Source organism: Ailuropoda melanoleuca, chromosome 15 (assembly GCF_002007445.2).
Source record: "Ailuropoda melanoleuca isolate Jingjing chromosome 15, ASM200744v2, whole genome shotgun sequence".
NCBI classification, from domain to species: Eukaryota; Metazoa; Chordata; class Mammalia; order Carnivora; family Ursidae; genus Ailuropoda; species Ailuropoda melanoleuca.
This window is the reverse complement of record NC_048232.1, coordinates 80,492,249-80,506,523: the sequence shown is the minus strand read 5'-3', so window position 1 is coordinate 80,506,523 and position 14,275 is coordinate 80,492,249. Positions and strand designations below refer to the sequence as shown.

Sequence of the window (14,275 nt, the reverse complement as noted above, 5' to 3'; positions counted from 1 at the left end):
CGAGCCTCCGTTTCCTTGTCTGTAAAATGGGGATGAAGATAATTGGTCTCATGGGGTGGCCATAGGGATCAGAAGAAAGAGGTTGGCCTGGTGAGCACCTCGTTCATCCTTTGAACCACACCCGCTGAGCACCTACTGTGTGCTGGGTACCCCCTAGGCTCGGGGGCGGCAGGGACAGCACAACCCATCACCTTGCCTAGGAGAACATTATGGAGTCTACATTCCAGGGAATCACAAGTGCTGACCCCCGCAGCCCCTACTTGGGGCTTCCGTCTCATATTTCGTGTTTAATACTTACGAGAGAACTGTTGGCTATTCTCTGGGGGGAAACAGACCACTTCATCCTACTGTGGGCGGGCTTGGCAGGTTCTGACTTTCTAAGCTAGCGCGTGGCTAGTCACGTAGATAATGTTTACACTGGCAGGGACCCCTATCGGCTCCCCCGACACCCTTAAGGGGGGGCACCCTGCTCCTTTGAGCATCACTATGGCTGTGCTTGATGGCTTTCTGGGCGCCGTGTGCAAGAGCCAGCTATAAAGAATGAAGCTACCAGGACCGCCCCGGGACTCAGCCCAGCGCCGTGGCCTGGCCAGGCAGGGCAGACACGAGTCTCCGTTTCTCTGGAACCTGTGCGGCCATGGCAAGAGGTTCCCCACTATAGCCGAGCGCTCCTCACAGGTCAGAAGCTACTCAGGGGAGCGACCCCACGGCGTGCTTTTGGCCCAGGCTCTGTTCTCGCGTCAGCAGCCTGCCCCCCAGCCCTCCCGCTCTGCCCCTGGGGGTCAAGGCTGCCCCCAGTGCCAGGAGCCTTTTGCCATGGATGATGTGAGCACAAGTGGTTTTGCCGATCCACTAAGAAAGCAAAGCTTTTTTTTTTTCCTTTGGCAGCAAAGCTTTTGAAACTTCTTGCCAAGCCCCTGCAGAATTGAAGCTTGTCCTTTGCAAGCTGAGGCCAAAGGTCGCAGGCATTTCCAGGACACATTAGCTCAGGGCTCTCAGAACGCAGCTCTTCCATGGCCTCAGCTGACCTGTGGCAGACACATCTATCCTGGCTCAGAGAGGCCTCTGAGGTCTGCCTGCCCCAGTTTTTCCCCCAGGAGTCCAGCTCCCGGCTTGGTGGCATATCTCCAATGGGTGGTAAGAGCCTCTGGATCTTTGTGATGGGGACCCTCCCAGAAGGTGACGTCTTGCTGGGGGCTGGCCAAGGGCCCTGGACCACTGGAGGTCCCCAAGCCTGCGGCCAGGTCTGTGGGGACCATGCCTGTCAGGAGATCTGCAATGCTTAGTCCTGGTGACCCCAGCGAGCCCGTGTAGCTTCCTCCCCACCCCGACAATCCCTTTCAGTTACCTATTTTGAAAATAGTATTTCCCTCTGAAGTGTTAGGGAACAAGGGAGGGGAGAGAAAGGTGGGCCAGGAGAAGAAGCAGCCCATGAAATGGACAACAGCCTACTGGGAGTCAGGGGACCTCACTGCCGCTCTGCGCATCGATTGGTCGGGGGTGGGGGGGATGCAGGGAATATTAAGAGGGAGGGATAATCAGGCTGAGCTGGCTCATGCGGCCGAGGCAGGCTGCGTCCCTGGGGGCCTGCTACCTGGATGGGAGGGCTGGATCCATGCCATGGGCTTGGGTAGGGTGTATCTAGGAGTCATCAGGCTTCCTAGGAAGAGGATCCACCCAGGAAGTCCTTCCTCTGTTGCACTGGAGTATGGGGAAGAGAGTAGAGAATTCTAGAGAGGGTGATCTAGGAAAGCTTCGTAGTGGAGGGGGCATTTGAGCAGGGCCTTGGAGGATGAATAGGAGTTTGAAAGACACACGATGTGGGGAAAAGGGACAGCAGGATGAAAGGGGTGGAGGTGGGCCAGTGCAGTCTACTTTCTGGGCGGTGGGAGGGGCCAGTATGCTATGTAAATGTTTGGAAAGGTGGCAGAGACAGAGCAGGGTGGGATTTGAGGCAGGACAGGTAGGGAGGGGCCGAGTCATAAAAGGCCTCCAATGTCTGGCTAAGTGGGGACTTGACCTTGTAGGTGCTGGGGAGTTGCTGGAAGGTTCTGAGCTGCGTGATCACTGGTGAGAGCTAACTTAAAGAGGAGGACTGCTCTGGTGGCCAGGTGGAGCCTGGATTGTATGGGGTGGGACGGGAGGCAGCTGGTCCAGGGGAGGACACAGGGTGGACTGAGGACGTCATCCCGCAGAAGAGGGCCGTATTCCCGCTTGACTTGAAAGGAGGTAAGAGGTTTAATAGCAGAGGGGCAGGAGGGCACCCAGATGGGAGGGGGGCGCGGCACACCTTGGGCAAAGGGTTTACCAGGCTCTGCTGTTCCTACCAGATGTTTCTGTGACAATGAGAAGAGAGCAGGCCTAGGCACCAGAAGGTGGTCTCCCGTCCCAGCTCTGTTCTGGGGAGTCCCCTGAATGAGCCGAGCACTGGAGGGTGGCTGGGGAACTCATCTGGCCTCTCTGGGCCCCCATTATCCTTATCTGTCACATTGGCTTCGAAGTCCCTCCTCTCTTGCCCCACTGAGGACTTTGGGGGTCTCCGAGCCTATACGGGGTGACTATTTTCAGAACCCCAGATCATGACCGATGGATTAACAATGGGGAGGACTGTGAAATTAGTGCCGATTGTCCCAGAAACTAGAAACTGCCGAGTGACCGGTGCCATAGAAGTTTCAGAAAAGCGGTAAGTACTCAAATGCCTTAGGGTGTGGGCTCTGGAGCCTGGCCGGGAGGGGGTGCTGATCCCCGATCCGAATTTCCTTGGAAGAGCTCCTGGCTCAGAGCAGATACTGTTATTTTTCCTATCTGCATAAGCTAGGCATGTCACCTCATCCCTCTGAGTCTCGGCTTTGTTTCAGCACCCAACATGATCGTGTATCCGCGGCAGTGGCACAGAGCGGGTGCTCCCAGGGCAGCTTTTGGATGAATGACTTTCCCTGAGTGGGAGGGGCGAGGAGCAGCAGGAAGCAAGACGCAGGAGTCCTTGGCCAGGGGACGAAATCATGCAGCTCCCTCCGTGGCTTCCTCCTGCTCCTGCCAGCTCCACTGCCCGGCGGCCTTGCCCGGGCCCAGTAGCCACATACCGCCACGTGTAAATCTGGAGGAGGCGAAAACAGGCAGAAACTCAACACGACCAGAAACAGATGTCAAGAACATTATGGGTGGGGCCCCGCGAGGGGAGAGCCGGGGCCAGCGGTGGCTGCTGCGGGAGCCAGAGAGGAAGGAGGGATTTCCAGGACAGGAGTCAAGAGTGCACGGCTAAGCCCTTTGCCTAGGAGCAGCTGGTCTGCAAACCAAGGGGGAGGAAGGGAGGCTGGGTGGGGTGGGGGGATGTGGTGCGCAGAACAGGGTCAGGTTGGGGTGTGAAGCCACGGCCTGGACCTGGTGGTGTGGGCGGGAGGAAGTAGTCACTGAGGCCTGGGTGCACGGAGCAAAAAGGGGGACCCACGGCAGGGTGGGAGCAGAGTGAGAGTGAGGGTGAGGGTGAGGGTGAGGGTGTGGGTGGCCGTCCTTGTCCTTCATCCGGCCAACTGCTACTCACCCCGGGCGGGGGGGGGGGGATGAACTGATGCCCCGAGCGCAGAGAACTTGGTTTCTTCCCCCCTAAACTTAATTACTGTGAGACACTTCCATTCGGTGGAAGGCCAAAAAATGAGCTTTTGGTCGTCTGGGGCTCCTTTCTCATCTCAGGTCTCCTAAGTGCCCCATCCTGGTGGCGGGGAAAGGCGGGCGCCGTGCGTCCACATGACAGCCGCTGGGTTTGTGCAAGTGCCATCTGCTCCGGGCTCCCGGGTCCGGCCACACACCTGCTGAATCGTGCTCACTCCTGCAGAGCCTGCAGGGTCCTCAGCCCTCCTGGGATGGCCAGGTCCGCTCTGCATAGGTGCTTACCTCCCAAATTCTGCATCCCTCAGAGGGCTGTCTGAGCCTGGCCCGCTTTGCCCAAATACACCATGGGGCCCCTTCTTCCTTGGGTTCTAGGCCGCCTCCCCAGGGTCCAGCCTGGGAGAGAGGGATGGCCCCTCGGAGTCTCGGGCGTCCCACAGCTGCTGGGGATCTCCTGTGTGCAGCTCCCAAGGTTAGCTGGAGAGGAGGGGCCAGGAACCCCAAGACTGATGCCTCCCTTGCTTCCCCTCTGCCTGCCTCCATTCACCAGTGTGCTGGGTCCTAGGAGAGGGGGACTGCACATCTGGTCAGTGCATCCTCTCCCAAAGCTCTCGGCTGGGCAGGCAGGCTCTCTCCTTCCTGTTTTAAAAAAGAGAGAGAAAGAATCCTTTCCTCCCTCGGCTTTTTGCTACACATCCCTTCTGTATCTGTTAGGATGCTTTTGGGGAGCAAGGCACACTTATTGAACAGAAAGCATCAGAAAGGAAAAATAACCCTAAATCCCCACAGCTGAGCAGCGTCATGAAGGACCGTGGTTTGTCCCATGTCACCACTCAGCACCCTCAGTGCCCCAGCTTTGTTCTTAGGCCACCTTTCCTCGGGGCCACAGGATGGCTGCCCCAAGTAGGCATCACTCCCTAGTTCTCATTGGCCGGAGTAGGTCACATGACCACCCCACCAACACCCCCCCCCCACCTCTGGGAAGAACAGGATTGTGGGATGCAAGATTTACCCTTGAACCCTGAGGGTCTGGGCTGAATCCCGAAAGAGGATTGAGTTGGGGAGGGGTGTGGGGGGGAGGAGGGGTCAAAAGAACAGCTGGCCCATTTTCCCCAAAGCTCTCTGGCCACGTTACCAGATGTGGGCAGCTGACTCAGCCAGGGTGTTTTGGTTCTAGGGAGCCTTCCCAGACTTGGGGGGCACTCTTGGCCCTGAGTATCCCCTGGTTACAGTCCTGCCCATTGATTGGCCTTCGAGTTTATGGGGCATCGACGTCACCTTGGGCCCAGAGCCCTCCCCAGCCCTCCCGGGCAGAGTCGAGCTTCCCTGAGCGCATCGGAGTCTGTCTGGGCCCAAATGGAACCCAGAAATGAGGGCACTCACCCGACGACTCTGTGCCTCAGTTTCCTCACCTAGGAAATGGGGGTGATGATAACAGCATCCACCGCAGAGAGCCGTGTGAGGAGGAAAGGGGGGAAGTACGTGTAAAGGGCGGGCACTCAGTAGGCTCTCCAGAGGTGTTGACTATTATTTTAAGGTAGACACGGTACTAAATGCTTTTTACGGGAGAAGAAGCCACGAAGGGCCCGTACCGTGTGTGCATTCAGTCAGCCATTATGGAGTGACTACTGAGTCCAGGCCCTGCACTGGGCTAGGCACAGGCGACAAAGCCGTGAACACAAAGGCCACGCTGTCCCTGCCCTCATGTGGCTGACAGACCTTGTCCAGATCTTCACAGATCAGACTTCAGATGAGGGCAAGTGTTGTCCAGGAATACCGGGAGAAGCTCCCTGGAAGGGGAGGGGCTCGGGGAAGGCCCCTCTGAGGAAGAGGCAGCGGTTGACCTGACCTGACCCCGGAGGGAGGGCGAGGGGGAAACATCCTTGCAGGGGGAGGTGGAGGGATCCGCACAGGCAAAGGCCCGGAGGTAGGAACTGCTCAGCCCTTCCGGGGGAACAGAAAAAAAGGCAGGAAGGCGCCGACTTCGCGGGACCCGGGATTTGGGACCTAGCCGGCGGGCAGCACCTGAAGGAGTCGAACCCAGGCCTTTGTGACAGGTGTCCAGGGTCTGAGCTATTATTTCTTGGAGGATGGCTGGAAGGCGCGACAGATCCTCAAGCCCCTTGGTCAGTCTCCTGGTAGGGCAGGACTCCCTGCCGGAGTGTCGGAGGAGCTCACGCCCTCGCACCTCGGCGGACGCAGCCCGTGGTGTGTGGCGGCCACTGGCCTCTGCTGGCGAGGGCCCACTGTGTGTCTCTCTCCCAGCTCTGAGGTCAGGGACATCGCCATGTTAGCTTGAAATTGGCCGTGGTGGCGGTACTTTTGCCACCGAAATTGGCAAATGTTACAATTTCAATTTTTATAAAACAAAGGCTTCATTAAAAATGCAGGAGCCTTGGGGAGCCTGGGTGGCTCAGTCAGTTGTATCAGACTCTTGGTTTTGGCTCAGGTCAGGATCTCAGGGTCCTTGGGGCGCCTGGGTGGCTCAGTCGTTAAGCGTCTGCCTTCGGCTCAGGGCATGATCCTGGCATTCTGGGATCGAGCCCCACATCAGGCTCCTCTGCTGGGAGCCTGCTTCTTCCTCTCCCACTCTGCCTGCTTGTGTTGTCTCTCTTGCTGGCTGTCTCTCTCTGTCAAATAAATAAATAAAATATTAAAAAAAAAAAAAAAAGGATCTCAGGGTCCTGGGATGGAGCCCCATGCTGGGCTCCATGCTCATGGGGGGGGGAGGGGGAAGGGAGAGAGGGTGGGGTCTGCATGGGATTCTCTCTCTTTCTCTCTCCCTCCCTCCTTCTGCCCCTCCCCCTGCTCCTGCTCGCTCACTCTCTCTAAAATAAATAAATAAAATATTTAAAAAAATGCAGCTGCCTCGTGGTGAAAGGATGTTCCCCAGGGCTTCCTACCCTTCGAATAAGGCTGGAGGCCCTGGCCCCGGGGCCCCTCACGCGTGAAGCGTACGGGCACTCTTGAGTGGGGTGCGGCTGCAGGAAGGAAGATCTCCAGACCCAGTGACCTCCTCTTTACCCGGGACCCTTCAGCACCCCACCAGCCCCCACCCCACCCTGGGCCCAGGCTGTCTACTTTACCCTGCCCCCTGGTGGCCAGGGTGGTTGGTGGCTCCAAGGGAGGCCCCAACCCCAGCAGAACCAGCCTGAGCCCTGCTCCTGGGATCCGGAAAGCCAAGTCACAGCCCGAGCTGACACAGCCGGGCCCATGCAGGACGGGCTCCAGTCAGGGAGCTCAGGCACGGCAGGTGCCGAAGTCCCGGGGCCCTGGTTTTTCCCTCTCTGAGCTTTGGTTGGGGCTCAAGCCCCCATCTTCAACACCACTTTTTTTTTTCAACTTTAAAACTAATGAAAGTGGAATTATCTTGCTCACAACCCTAAGGACCTCAACTCTTGTACCCCAGGTCCCAGAAATGGAAAACACTTACTTGAGAGGGAACACTGAAGGGACAACAGGTCATTTCAATTCTGCAGCCATTAACCAAGCATCTCCAGGAGGTTCAAGAGATCCAGAGGTCAGATCGCCTGGAGGGCTCCCAGTGCGGGGAAGGAAAACAAGGGAAATACAGATCATTGGGGGCTATCAAAGAAATGTGTATGAAGTGCAAGTCTTGTATAAGAGTGAGTAGTTCAAAGGAGAGAGCAAACAACTCTGTTCATACGTGTTTGGGTCTTGAAGGATGAGTAGGAGTTTGCTGGGAGGAAGGCAAAGGAAAAGGTTGCAGGTAGCATTCCATCCTGTACGATCCAACCCATAAATCCCGTAAATACTTTCCGCGAGCAAGTCAAGCCACCATGTCTCATGTGGGACTTACAGGCTGGTACAGGCAAGGGCTCGGACTGGGGGTCATGGGGCACATTTCAGGGACTCTAGCAATTGTGCACGTATAGAAGACAGTCCATACTTTTCACGCCTCCTCCAGTTCTGTCTGGCTACCTGCCCCCCCCCCCCGCTTTGGTTTTTTACAGATTTTCACATCACCTTCTCACGAGGTCTACTCCAACTGCCTTATTTAAAATGGTGCTCCTGGTCCCCCATGTCCTGCTCTTTCCTTTCTCATAATGTTTGTCTTTTTCTAATTCCTGTGGCATTTACTTAGTTGTTTTCTTTATTCTTTGTGTCCCCCCCACCCCCACCGAAGTGCGGTGACTTCTACAAGAGCAGGAATTTTTGTTTTGTTCACTGTTGTGTTCCAAGCACCTAGAATCAAGCTTGGCACACAGCAGGCACTCAATGCGTATTTGTTTACTGGATGAACATGAGTTCTAGAACTTGGGGAGGTTAAAGGTGGCTGGGGAGAGGCTTGCCCTGGTTGCCCCAGTGAAGCAAGGCTCTGGTTTTTGTCTTCTGGCTGTGTTTTATTTGAACAGGACACACTTTGTCTCTTATACTCATTATGGCCACTTTTTCAAAAGACAAAACTGCCTATGTAGACTGAACAATTCTTTTTTCTGTCTCGTTCATTTAGTTAGATAAAGCCTTAAAAGGTTTAGAATGGCATCACATGAACTTACTCTTACCACTTGATACTGGGATTGTCCTGAAATTTCAAGCCAGTGGTCCCTTAGTTACAACTATTTGTGCATTGTCCTGCCGCCATACTGAGAGAAAGTGCTTTGAATTATGCAGATGGCAAGTCCCATACTGCCCTGCATGGGGCTGCCAGCAGGAACCCAGTAAATCCCTGCTGAGTTAAAGAAAGTATGAGCAGACACCTCCTCAATCTGATACCAAGACTTCCCTTTCATCCATCCATCCATCCTTCCATCCATCCATCCATCCTTCCATCCATCCATCCATCCATCCTTCCATCCATCCATCCATCCATCCATCCATCCATCCATCCATCCAACCATCCTTCCATCTATCCATCCATCCATCCATCCATCCATCCATCCATCCATCCATCCTTCCAACCATCCATCCATCCATCCATCCATCCATCCATCCATTCATTCATTCTTCCATCCTTCCATCTATCCATCCATCCTTTCATCCATCCATCCATCCATCCATCCATCCATCCATTCTTTCAACAAATACAGTGTGAGTGTGTATCTGAGCCCCACATGGCTTTAGGTGCCAGAGAAGCCACAGGACCTTGAGGAGCCACGGTCCATCCAGGAAGGCCAAGCAAATCTTCCACCAATGGCCTGACCAATTACAAATGAGAGCACGTGCTCGGGGGCCAAGGCCAAGAGCCTGGACAGAACAGGCTGGGGTCTGCTGTAGATGGGGTGGGGCTGGCCAGGGAAGGTCTCCCTCAGAAGGTGACCACTGGCTACAGCCCAAGACAGGCAAGAGCTCTGAGCCTTCCAGGAGCGGACAGACAACCTGGGGTGGCGGGGGTGGGGGGGCGGCAAGGTTAAGGAGTCAGAGGGACTGCAGGCCTGGGTCTCTCAGGGCAAGGAGGTGAGGTTGTATCAGGAATGTAGCAGCAAACCTTTGAGGGGTTTTAAGCAGGGAGGGACAAGACATGGTCTGATTTTTGTCTTAAGAGGCCACTGGCTGGGGCTGAGGGCACGGCGGTGGTACTGAGGAGGGAGAGGAGGAGGGGGAGGGCTGAGGTTGCGGGTCTGGGCTGCAGAGGCAAGACTGTGAGTCCTTGGCGCTCAGGGGCAGTCAGGGCCAGAGGTGGGGGAGGCTGCCATCACCAGGGCTAAGAGAAAGCAGTGCAAGAGCAGGGGAGGGCTGTCTCAGGGACTCTAACAGTGAGGGCCTAGAGAAGGAGGTGAATCTGAGTAAAGGAAGACGAAGGGCCTCTGGGGTTAAGTTCCCTGCTCTGTCTGGGGATTGAATGGGATAAGGGATGTGGGAGGCTGCAGGCCAGAGTTCAAGCCTCACTCTGCTATGTGACCTAAGGTTGAGAACTGCCCTCTCTGAGCTGACTCATCATCAGTACAGGGAGGGGATGGACCCGAGAGCCTCCAGATCCCTTGTTGGTCATTGATCTCAGCTTTCTCCTTCCTTGGGCTCCACTCATGCTGTCTTCCTGGAATCCAGGGCCCCTGCCTACTTCCCCATCCTGTCTTGCGTGGGGGGAAGGGGTCCCTGGAACTCCCAGGAAGGAAGCAGGGACTGTCTGGTGTGGGCCACTCCGGCATTTACCTCCTTTTCCTCCCGCTGCACAAACCCTGTGTAGAGGCTGGAGAGAAGCAACCATCGCCATCTGGTGGCAACTTCTGGGATCACATGTCAATGTGTCCTGCGTTAACTCAAGTGTTCTTAAAGCAATTATTGAGTGCCTTTTGTGTGCAATGTTCTGAGCCAGGCATGAAGGAATGGTAGTGAGGTTAAAGAGGGGAGGAATTCTGTATGCAGTGTTCTAGAACTGAGCCGACTTGTGCTACAAGGGAGCTTCTTATCCCTCCTGAGTCCTGGGTGTCCTCATCTCTACAGGGGCAATCACGGTAGAGGGAGTGCCTGGGGTTGCACCAGGGACTAAACAGCATCTTAGCATCTTGCATGGAGAGCGTGGCAGCCTTGCTCCCGGCCCAGGCTACACTCAGCTCAGTGCTTTCAGAGGAGATGTCGTCCGGGGGCACGCTGCTGTGCGTGGACACACCAGCCTTGGGGTTTCTCCAGGCAAGGTGGAGGTCAGGTGCAGAGGGTCCCCTTCCTGGTGCCGGCCCTGCAGTGCTCCAGGTGGGCAGATGGGCTGTGCAGCTCCCCTGCAGATACACCGAGTGACAGCGGCATTTTGGAAGAGCCAGGACTTCAAGGGCCTAAGCCTGGGGTGCAGGGCCGGGGGGGGGGCGTCCAGTGCAGTGGAGACCTTGGGCCTGGGAGGCATCTTTCACTCTCCAGTTAGCAGCTGGGCTGGCTGGCTCTGCCTGGCTCAGGTTTGCTTGAAGGAGGCCCGCCTGTGTGCTGGCTAGAACCCCCCCCGCCACTCCCCCGGTGCACACCAGCGCTGGAGTAGGCCTGGTCCTCTGGGAAGGAGTGATCTTTTCATCATGGGGGGAATTCAAGGGAGCCTGGGCACTCCAGGTGAGATGCTGGGGGTGGGGCGAGTTGGGCCCTGGATGAGACTCGGACTTGGGGATGTGTGTAAAGCTCCAGGTGTCCGCTTTGGCCACACAGGCTCCTCCCCCTCTCTGCTCCTTTGCTCAGGCTTGGTCTGTGACCCTTGCTCTGTGTTAGCCATTTTTCGGCCTTCAGAGTCTGCCTCAAAGCTGCCTCTGCCACGAGGCTTGCCCTGAAGAAGCCATTGCCCAGGGAGCGTCGGAACACCTCATGCAAACTCTGGTTATTGTTACTGCTTTCATGCATGAGCTCATTTCCCGGACCCTTAACTAGACGCTGGGCTTCTGGAGGCCAAGCTGTCCTGAGTATCTCTGGCAGCCGCCCTAAGTCCCAGCCCAGAGCTGGGCTGATACAGGTGCTGGACAAATGCTCCATGCTGACTGCGTGGGGCTCTTACCTTGTATGCCTGGGAAAAGCATGATTCAGACTCTCCCTAGAGAGCTCGGGGGTTAGAGAAATGGTGACAGGGCCAGACTGGGTGCTGGAAAGCCAGAGGAGCGCACAGGATAGACACAGAACGATTGGCAGAGCCTTGAGTTCCCAGGGCTCTCTCCTGCCAAAGACAGTGGCAGCCTAGCAGTTAGGAGCATGTCCTCTGGAGCCCGACAGCCTGAGTTCAAGTTCCAGCTCTGGCACTTACCTACCCATATGCCCTTGGGTAAGATACTTAAGCTTCTGTGCCTTGGTTTCCTCTTCCATGAAATCAGATCCCTAAGAGTACCTGCCTTAAAAGGGTTGTTGTCAAGATTGAGTTATTAACAGGATGCTTCTCAAACGTCCCTGTGCACCCGAATTGCCTGGGACCTGACTAAAATGCAGATTCTGACTCAGCAGGTCTGGGGTGGGGCCTGGGATCCTGCATTTCCAGCAAGCTCCTGGGGGTGCCAAACCACACTTGGCATGTTCCGGAATTAATGTCTAAAGTGCTGAGAACGGGGCCTGGACCACAGTAAGGGCTGGGAGAAATGTTCCAGGTGCTGTTTGCTGGCACCACACAGGGAAGTGTAGGGCTTCTAGAAGGTTCTGCCCTCTCCTTGGTGATGCTGTAGCTTCTGATATGTTTGGGAGGGGTATTCTGAACCTCCTCCGTGGTCTGTGCTCTGGTCCCTGAGGAATGACACATGTTGGGGGGGGCAGACAGAAGATGATCTGAGGAGAGAATAGAGAAGAGAAACAGGAAAAGGGCCGGTGGCAAGCGGTGGCTCTTTTGGCCCACTCACCGGAGCGTCCGTGCTTTCTCTGGTGTGAACTTCACAGCCTAAGACACACACCTCACAGTTTCCCCCGCCCTGCTGCTCTCTCTGCCACCTCCACTCCTGCCACCCCTGCTTCCTGCGGGAAAGGCATGGGGGACCTCAGCCAGGTCGCCAGCAGCGCTTCTGGGCTGGAACCGCAGGTCTGAAGCCACTGGCCACATCCTCCTGATGGCAGGGCCCCAAGGCTCTCTCCTCACCCTGACCCCAGCCCCCTCCCCATTCTGCTGGCCTCTGGCCACCAGGCCTACTTTGATCCCCAAGCCCTGGCTTGGGGAGGGGTGAAGCTGGGGTTCCCAAGTACTTCTGGATTGGTGGAGGAGGCTGGGGGTGGGTAACTGCAGGGGCTGGGCGGGGGCAGAGGGTGTAGAGGGAGAGTCCTGTCAGGAGGCTGGACATGAGCTTCCATTTCCCAGCCGGTGTCAGGGGGTCCCTCTCGACCCCTGGTGAATAGTGTTCTGGGAACACAAATCATTCATCAGTTAGGAGTGCGCAAGGGCCCCCAGCTGGTGCAGCCAGCTGCCTGAGGGCCAGGCCTCCAGGAGCTGAGCTTGTCTCAGCCCTCCCCAGGCCTTGCCTGAGAAAAGAGCAGCACGGCCTGGGGCCCTTTTCGCTGTGCTGCTTTCAGGTTGGCTCATGAGCCCCTGGAGGCCCATGAGATCAAGGTCACTGGTTCAAGCCTCACATGGGGGATGGAGGTGAGCTTCCCTCCTTTCCACTCAAGCAGCCCTGACCCTGCCTGGTTCTCTCCTAGATGGGGCGGGGGGCCCTCCGGGTGGGTGTACTTGCAGCCACTCCTGAGAGCTGAAGAGAGCCCCACTTGCCCTGAGGGAGGCAAGGTGCCCAGGTCAGAGTCCTCCAGTTAGAGGAAGCCTTTCCTGGAGGAGCTTCCAGGATCATCAGACCCAATCCCATTCCTGCAGGGCGGGCACCCGTGGCTCTTGCTGGCTCAGCGTCTGTCTGGCCCCCGTTTCTGGAAGCGGCACCCCATTTCCCTTTGGAAATATACCATCCTACATTAGATGAGGTCCTGTTCAAGCTGTCAATCAAAGTACCGCATCCTTTCCAGCCAGGAGGTGGGTGCTTGACCCCATTTAGCCAATGAGACTCTTGGAATCCTAGTGGAATGAACCTGGGAAACAGCTGGAGGTGGGGGCCCTGAAGGGGGTCTTTGCAGCTCCGATCTTGAGCTGCTCTGGAGTCCGCTCCTCCGAGGTCTGGGTCTTCAGCTGTTTCCAGAACCTGCAAACCACTCTAGATTCTCCTGGCTAGTTCTGTTCGGTTCAAGTCAGCCACAGCCTGTTCCTGTGGCCTGTAGCCCTAGAACAGTGATTACCACAGGGGGGGACATGTGACTCGTGAGTTGGAGGCACCTGCTGGGACTCGAACACAGGTGTCTAGATTCCCAGCCAGCGCTCATGTCCCCTGGGAGGAGCCCTTCGCCCAGGGGAGCAGCAGGACTGAAATGAAGTGGAACCGAAGAGAAGAAATGAATATTCTCGTCTCCGGAGTTGGGCGGGGGAGGTTGGTGGCTTGACCACCGAGCGAAGGGTGAGGTGGCACAGGGAAACCGGACAGGTGGGCTGCCAGGAAGGCTCTCTGCGGGGAGGGGTGACCTGACAAGGCTCCGCATGCCCCTGACACATACCCTGGCCCGCCCAGCATCCCCGGCCGGTGGTAGGAATTCTGCTCCAGGCCTGGGATGAGGGGCGCAGGGCCTCCCGGGGAACAAGCATTTGGTAAACAGAGCATGTGCTGACCTGGTTCAGACAAACCGGGGTGGGTTTGTGACTCCGTGTGGTGGGAGGACCCACAATGGGGCCATGTCTAACTCACTGTGAAAGCGAAACCAGCCACCCACCAAATACGGGGGCCCCTGCTAGTTCTGAAAGCTCCGCAGCCTGTCTCTTTATTAACCAGCACTCAAAGTGGAAACCAGTCAGTGGGACAAATTCAAGGTCAGCCAGCCAACGGCGTTGGGGGGGCGGGTGGCGTGCATGGGCCTCACTAGACCTTGAAAGTCAGGCCTTCAACCATGGATCCAGCCAGGAAGACATCCTGCTGTAAAGCCCCTTTGTAGGGTCACCTACTCCTTGACTTCACTAGGCCATGGAAGTTTTTGTCTTAAGCCCTCCTGAGTTGTCCCCTGAGACCCAGTGATCGCACCTGGCTGCAGGGCCGGTGTCACACCTCAGATTCCCGTCCAACGCCCTGGCAGAGAGAACCGTGGGGGCAGGCATACTTCTCTTGTCCTCTCACCCGATCCACACCTGGCTGTCCCCCAGCCTGGTCGGCCATTGCCAAAGGGGCAGGGTGGCAATTAAAGACAACTTCAAATCTTGAATCGGTGTGCTAAGCGGCTGTCCCTCCGCCTGCTGCAAAAG

The 14,275-nt window shown here is 56.6% G+C and overlaps 1 long non-coding RNA gene across 1 annotated transcript; it reads left to right on the top strand.

Annotated features, from left to right (window-relative positions):
* Positions 1–1,963: 1,963 nt before the first annotated feature.
* On the top strand, positions 1,964–3,257 carry LOC117796282. Its single transcript, XR_004620659.1, has 3 exons — positions 1,964–2,229; positions 2,569–2,683; positions 2,859–3,257. It is a non-coding gene; the product is annotated as an uncharacterized LOC117796282 (long non-coding RNA).
* Positions 3,258–14,275: the final 11,018 nt, after the last annotated feature.